The sequence below is a fragment of the Lathamus discolor genome, chromosome 6 (genome assembly GCF_037157495.1).
Source record: "Lathamus discolor isolate bLatDis1 chromosome 6, bLatDis1.hap1, whole genome shotgun sequence".
Classification (NCBI taxonomy): Eukaryota; Metazoa; Chordata; class Aves; order Psittaciformes; family Psittacidae; genus Lathamus; species Lathamus discolor.
Genome location: NC_088889.1, coordinates 22,541,770 through 22,548,319, shown reverse-complemented (window position 1 = coordinate 22,548,319; position 6,550 = coordinate 22,541,770). Strand labels below are relative to the sequence as shown.

The 6,550-nt window shown below is 43.0% G+C and overlaps 1 long non-coding RNA gene across 1 annotated transcript; it reads left to right on the top strand.

The window, feature by feature from the left end:
• Positions 1 to 2,036: 2,036 nt before the first annotated feature.
• Positions 2,037 to 4,346, top strand: LOC136017354 (uncharacterized). The gene is made up of 3 exons (XR_010613912.1): positions 2,037 to 2,253; positions 2,794 to 2,991; positions 3,105 to 4,346. It is a non-coding gene; the product is annotated as an uncharacterized LOC136017354 (long non-coding RNA).
• The last annotated feature ends 2,204 nt before the right edge of the window (positions 4,347 to 6,550 follow it).

Below are 6,550 nucleotides of genomic sequence, written 5' to 3'. Positions count from 1 at the left end.
ATAGAATCATAGAATCATAGAATAGTTAGGGTTGGAAAGGACCTCAAGATCATCCAGTTCCAACCCCCCTGCCATGGGCAGGGACACCTCACACTAAACCATCCCACCCAAGGCTTCATCCATCCTGGCCTTGAACACTGCCAGGGATGGAGCACTCACAACCTCCCTGGGCAACCGATTCCAGTGCCTCACCACCCTAATAGGAAAGAATTTCCTCCTTATATCCAATCTAAACTTCCCCTGTTTAAGTTTTAACCCGTTACCCCTTGTCCTGTCACTACAACCCCTTGTCCTGTCACTACAGTCCCTGATGAGTTCATGTGAACTTGTCTGGAGGATCTCACCGCTTTAGGTTCACTGGAAGGGAGCCCAGTTTATGTACTCCCAGACTGGCCCATGATACAAACCAAAGCACAGTAAATTGGTATGATCAGAAGATTCGCTTCAAAAGCACACTCCTGATTCAAACATGCTAATGTAGATTCAGGTATTGAAAACATTGCTGCCGCATAAGCTGATGGTATCCAGAAAGTTAAGAAGATAACTAGGAATACAAATCAGGCATTTCCACAGATACTGCAAAATTCAGGCTAAAAAACCCTACATGTGTGCTGATATATCAAGTACCTATTTAGTTGCCCTCCCTACCCTGCCCCTCACTGTACTCAGGACATAATGTTGGTTTTCTTGGACCTCAAGTTATCAAGCACTGCCTGTCTGTTGAACTTGCTATCCCAGCCTTGAACAGAATGGCTTATGCATTAAGCTGGGTTCACCAAGAGCTGGTATGACCATCCCTTTGGGTCTGTGTGGGACAGGATGTACCTATCAGCATGTCCATGCCCAGTGCCAAGCACAGTCTCTGCGGGAGCTTCCTAGTGCTTATCTAAGATACATGCTAAGTATTAAAATAATAAAGGCAACTGTGAAAGAAATCAACCTGTTGACCTGCCTTGCAGCCTCCACTGTCCTCAGCCTCATCGTCTCCATTTGGCTAAAGAGAAGTGGCTGCTCCTCGGCCAGATACTTGTTGCCAGCATGGAGGGAATCAGTCTCACTGTATTTTTCTGCCGCATCCAGCCTGGCTCTCACACAGTGTTCCCACTGCAGCCCCTGAGCCTGCCAGGACAGGCTGGCAGTTGTAGAAAATGATGTCACTGAATGGGCAGGGTTTCTTTGCCACCGATAACATCTCAGCAGATGTCCTCCAAATGTGCTCACAGTTCTTCCCATTATAGCATCTTTGTTTTCCCTTCACTGTCCCACCTTTTAAGTTAGCAAAAGGAGAACTCTTTGCTAAAGACTATTCATGTGAAAAAATGGAAAAGAGCTTTGCTGCAGTTGCTTTAAGTGTTTTTTATTTATCCTTGGGCAGGAAAACTGCAATTCAGTAAAACACCAGTACTCAGATACAAAGCATAAAGGTACTTAAACATTTTATGATTTTCCCTTGTTCATTTACCCTCTTCCAAAATGAAACAAGTGATCAACAGAGTTGCTATACTGCATGCCTTACACAGGCACCCCTGTGATCCCATTACCTATAATCTGTTCCCCATAAATCCTGCAGGTTTTACTCCCTGCTACTGCAGCTCATCCCTATTTAGAAAATCAGATCTACCCCAGGGTATCCTTCTGGATGTGTAATGTTCCACTGAAATCAGCGGGGATCTGTTTAAGGACATGCCTGCGGAGAGTATCTGTTATTCTATATTTACACAGTACCCAGTATAATAGGACATGAAACCTGATTAAAGCCTCCAAACATTACTGCCATGGAAATCAGTCTTCTTATTGACTGATGACTCAACATGCCTGAATTTAGATGGAAGAGGGCTACTTTCAATTCCCAGCTCTTTTATAGACTCTCTGAATAACCTAGCCAAGTCATTGAATCTCCATACCTCAGGCACTCCTTTATTTAACACAGAGAAAGTCAATCATTGATTAATTCCCTTCCCCCAGCTCCTCCTCTGTTTTTTGATTATAGGTTCCTTGGGGCGGACGTTGCCTCTTGTGAGGTGCCAGGACAACGCACAGCACCAGGGAGCTCTGGCAGTCCTATAAATGATAAAATAACAAGCATGTTCAGTAGCGCAGAAGCAGCTGTGGTTGCCTTAATATTTGTCCTCACAGAGACATTTTTAAATTGAAAGCACACCGGAGACAATTCAGTTCCAGAAGAGACTCAAGCTGATCCTGGAATGATGGCAACCCCAGAGTAACCTGACCTACAGCATTGCCTTTAACAAAGTAAGAAAAGGAATAATGAAGAGAGTCATGGGTTTTGTTGGGGTTTTTTTGCAAAATGTAAAGCAATATGGATGTATTCAAACCTTAAATAAAATACCAGCAGCCACACAGCTTTCCCTCTTCACGAGAACAGATGTGGAAAGCTATTATTATAATTTGCAAATAATGTTAGCCCCTTATATGTGTCATTGGAGCTTTTTTATGACAGCTTCAGCTAGACAGTTTCTAACATAACTGTCTTTTTATTTCAGATGTAGTTGTTAGACGATGTTTTTCCGTGTATAGGTTCTGTTAGGAAATAGCCATCAGTTACACACTAGTTATCACTCAAAAAAATAGTACTTTGAAATTGTGAAGATATTTTCTAGGTTAGTGTATTTGCCAAAAGTTAAGCCCAGGAGCAAGCACAGATCCCTGCAGGTGTGCCATAGAACTTACACCGATTACCACTATTAATACAAAGAACTCAAATTAAAATTGACATGTGAGCTAATTAATGGTATGTTGATTGATAAACAAGACCTTGCTCGTTTTATCCAGGCATTTGTTAATTACCTGCCTGATGTTGCAGCACACTGGTAAAGACACACTCCTGCTCTAGGAACGTCATGGGGTTTGTTTGCATGCCAGTTTACCAGTGATTGAAAACAGCAGTGGTTTTGAGCCATGGGGTATGAAGTTTTGTGTTTACCTGCATCACAGCTAGGACACAGTATGCATCACTTCATGCACAATAAGGTAAATATTATCTGCTATGTGATGCTACAGTAAATTCTCCTATTATTTGCTGACAGTATGTTTTTTTCCTTCTCTCTCCTACTCCGCACCCCCCCACCCCCCCCATCTGACAGCATTGGCAGCCTCCACAGCGCTCTGTAACAGCGAGGACACTGCGACACTGTTGCAGGGGTTTCCTACAGCAGAGCCTTCCCATGGCCATTGATCAAGGCACAAGCACTAGTTAAGTAATGCAAGGTTGCTCTAATTCCCTGACTCATCTCCTGTTCCCCCTGAAAACCCTAAACGTGTGCTGGAAACCAAACTGCAGTCCTCTGACTGCAGCAGGATGAAGTTACTTTGATTGCTGAGTCACCACATTGACCCACACAGCTCAACTTTCTGTTTACAGTTAGCAATAGTGGAGAATGCTCATTGTAATCTTATCATGGCCGAGGTACTAACTGCACGTTCCCTGGAAATGCATTGAGCCTGGCTTTTGGCTGTGGGCTAAGATTCCCCAAATCATTATTTGCGTAATGTTTACAAAACCACATTTCATTTTAAGTAGCCTTGAATTACTGTATTCTTGGGGTCGTTTTTTAATGCATATGTCATCTTATTGCTAATCAGCATTCTGCTCTTGTATTTGCAACTGCTGAGAAAGTCAGATCTTAAAAAGCTGTAACTCCCTGACAATTTCTGCCTGTCAGTAGCTTGTACAAGCTGTTTGGATGTCGTAAGTAGTGTGGAGGAAAACTGAAGATCAAATTATTCTCAGGTATGAATTAAATCTATAGCTTTGTAGCCGCCAACACATCTCCTTGCTGTGTATGATGAAATTCTCTTTGTTATGTACTGCATATTTTTACAAACGCTGCTACCCTTTTGAGTATGATATATGTTTCTCTGATGGAAATCTCTGTTTTGCTATAGTAACATCACTATGCAACACTTCTGATAATGTTAGCTGAGTCCCACTGTTTTAGATACAAACCTTTTGTTCTGGTCCGTGACGTGACATGGAATGTATTTGACGTGTCCCTGATTGCAGAGACAAATGAAAAAGTAGAAACACTCACGTGCTACAGTTGGTTTCTAGAGCTGATGTTGACCAGTCAGCATAAAACGCGTCGTGCCAATGTGATTGCCGTAATTCTCTTTCATTGAGAAAAGTTACTTCTCTTGGGCACAAGACAAACGGGAATTAAGTGGGGATGCCTCTGCTGACCCTTCAAACTGGACAGCAGAGAAAAGTCTGCTTGCAATTCAAAGCCAAATATGAAAACAGATCAATGTAAATAAAGATGAAGAGGAGACTCACATCAGAGAAGACACAAATGAAAAGGCATGTGACCAGTTTAAAATACAAATGAGATTCACTTAAAAAGAGCTCTCTTTAGTGACCTTCTTTCCTGCCATGTGACCAAATTCTTCAATCAGGCACTGTAAAGGAATGCTAAAATTGTCTTCATTTTCATTTCAGATCTGGCCACATTAGTATATGCTTGCTGTATTCATTTATTGCCCAAATAACCTCACTTTTGGCTGAAGTCAAAGGGGCTTTTTCTTGTAACCCCTCTCTTGGCTCTACTCTGGGCTGCAGTGGTGGTGCCTGATCTGATTTAATAACCCGCGAGACTTGGCGTCAGCCACTTCTGAGTTGTTATCAGGCCCATCTAGGAAGGGAGCAAGTCATTTTAAAGCCGGCAAGTGGCTATGGAAGAAAGTTGGTCTCTGTGCAAGGTCCTGGGCTGAACGGCAAAACCTGCCTGAAAGCAGCCAGCCCCAGGGTGGGCAGAGGGACCCTGTCTTTGGAGTTTATATTTAACCAAGCCAAATGGCCTAAAATAGGCATGGAGAGGTAGTGAGGTGGGTACCTGCATCTGTGCAGCCTCTTTAATTCATCAGAATCCCTGCTGAAACATAGACCCAGACCTGGAGGCAGTATTCACTTGGTTGCACCTGGTGCCAAAGGCAGCAATATGGTAACTCCTCCACCCCCCTCACTTAAACTTCCAGGGATCACAGAAGAATTTCTGACGTGCTTCAACATTGAACAAAGCAATCTCTGATCTTAAGGGAAAAAAAAGGTTCAGTTTAATACAGGCAACTGGCAAAGATTCAAACTGCAGCTTATTTTAGCCAGAGCAGTTCACCAATCCTGAGGAGAGATGTGAATTTTCAGCTCCAGTCAGATGCCTAATTATTCATTTCTCCTTATCTTGTTTTTAAAATCTTGCCAAAGCTGCACCCATCCCTGTATCTCTGGGCATTTGAATACCACGCAGGAAGCATGTGAACCCTTTGACTGTAGGCCTGTTTTCAAGAGACCTCTCAGAAACCCCTGCCCATGACATTGTGCTGACAAAGTGCACCTCTCACTGGAACTATGCTGCCTCTTACCTGTGGAGGTACCGCTCCATTCACCATACCTGAAAGGATCTATAGGACTGTCAGCCTGGTCTCATCAGACAGGAGCATGCCCTTTTCTAGGGTATGTCTAAGCAGAGCTACTGAGTGTGACAAATAATACCATCTTTTTTGCTCTAGGCAGGGCCTGAGATTGAATCCTCAATCTGTTACTGACTACACAGTAGGGGCTTCCTCATATTGCTGAGTCTAAAATGAAAGTGAACAGGAAAAGAGGACAAAACATGCAGGTTGTGCAGCATAAAATTAGACTTTTCAAAAATTCCAGGTCTGTTTTCCTTCCAGATTTGTTCCCCACCCAACTTCCTCATCTTCCATTCCCTCCCCACCCATGTTTTCTGCAAAGATCCCTTTCAGAGATGGACCATATACTTGTTTTCTTCAGAGCTTGATTTCAGCCTCACTGTGTCAGTTCTGAAGGAAGACGTGAGAGGATCACAGCTGAGCCCCGGAGGAAGGACACTTTGGCTTCTGGCAGGGCATCAATTATAAAGCCAGAATTACATTTTTTTTTTTTATGTGCTGCTTGCAAATAGTGACCTATGTGATAGATAACTCTTGCACAGGCTTTCTATAGGGGCCAGTTTCACCTAGGGAACGGTTAGCCCCACTAGAAGAGACTGACTGCATCTTGTATGGCCTGGGAGAAGTGCTATACAAGCCACAGGGTTAGGCTCTTAGCATATCATATTAAGAGAACTCTATTGTTTCCAATATCATCTCCACTTTTAGATCTGCTTATACTGTACCACTTATAGAAGTGGTTACTGTTCATTACCTTTGGCTTTAAAAGGCACACCTGCCACTCTGGAGTACAGGACATGTTGAGAATTAAATTTATTTCAGTTTCCTCTCTTTTACCGGCAGCTTTGTACATGGGCTTCAGGTTTGAGCGAGGGAGGTTTAAACGAAATTCAGATTGGCTAATGCAGAACCAAAGAGGTTTTTTTAACCTTACAGACCTTCCTAAAATGAAGCATTTTGTGTGATCCTTAGAGAGCGTATGACACCAAAACCCCCCTCTGAAGAGCCTGGTTGCGTTTCTCTTATGCTTTAGACAGAGCAGGCATCAGTGACATTGATACATAATTTAGTCACCACCTTCAGGGTATGTTAAATTAGCAAATTCTCTAATTTGCTAGGAATT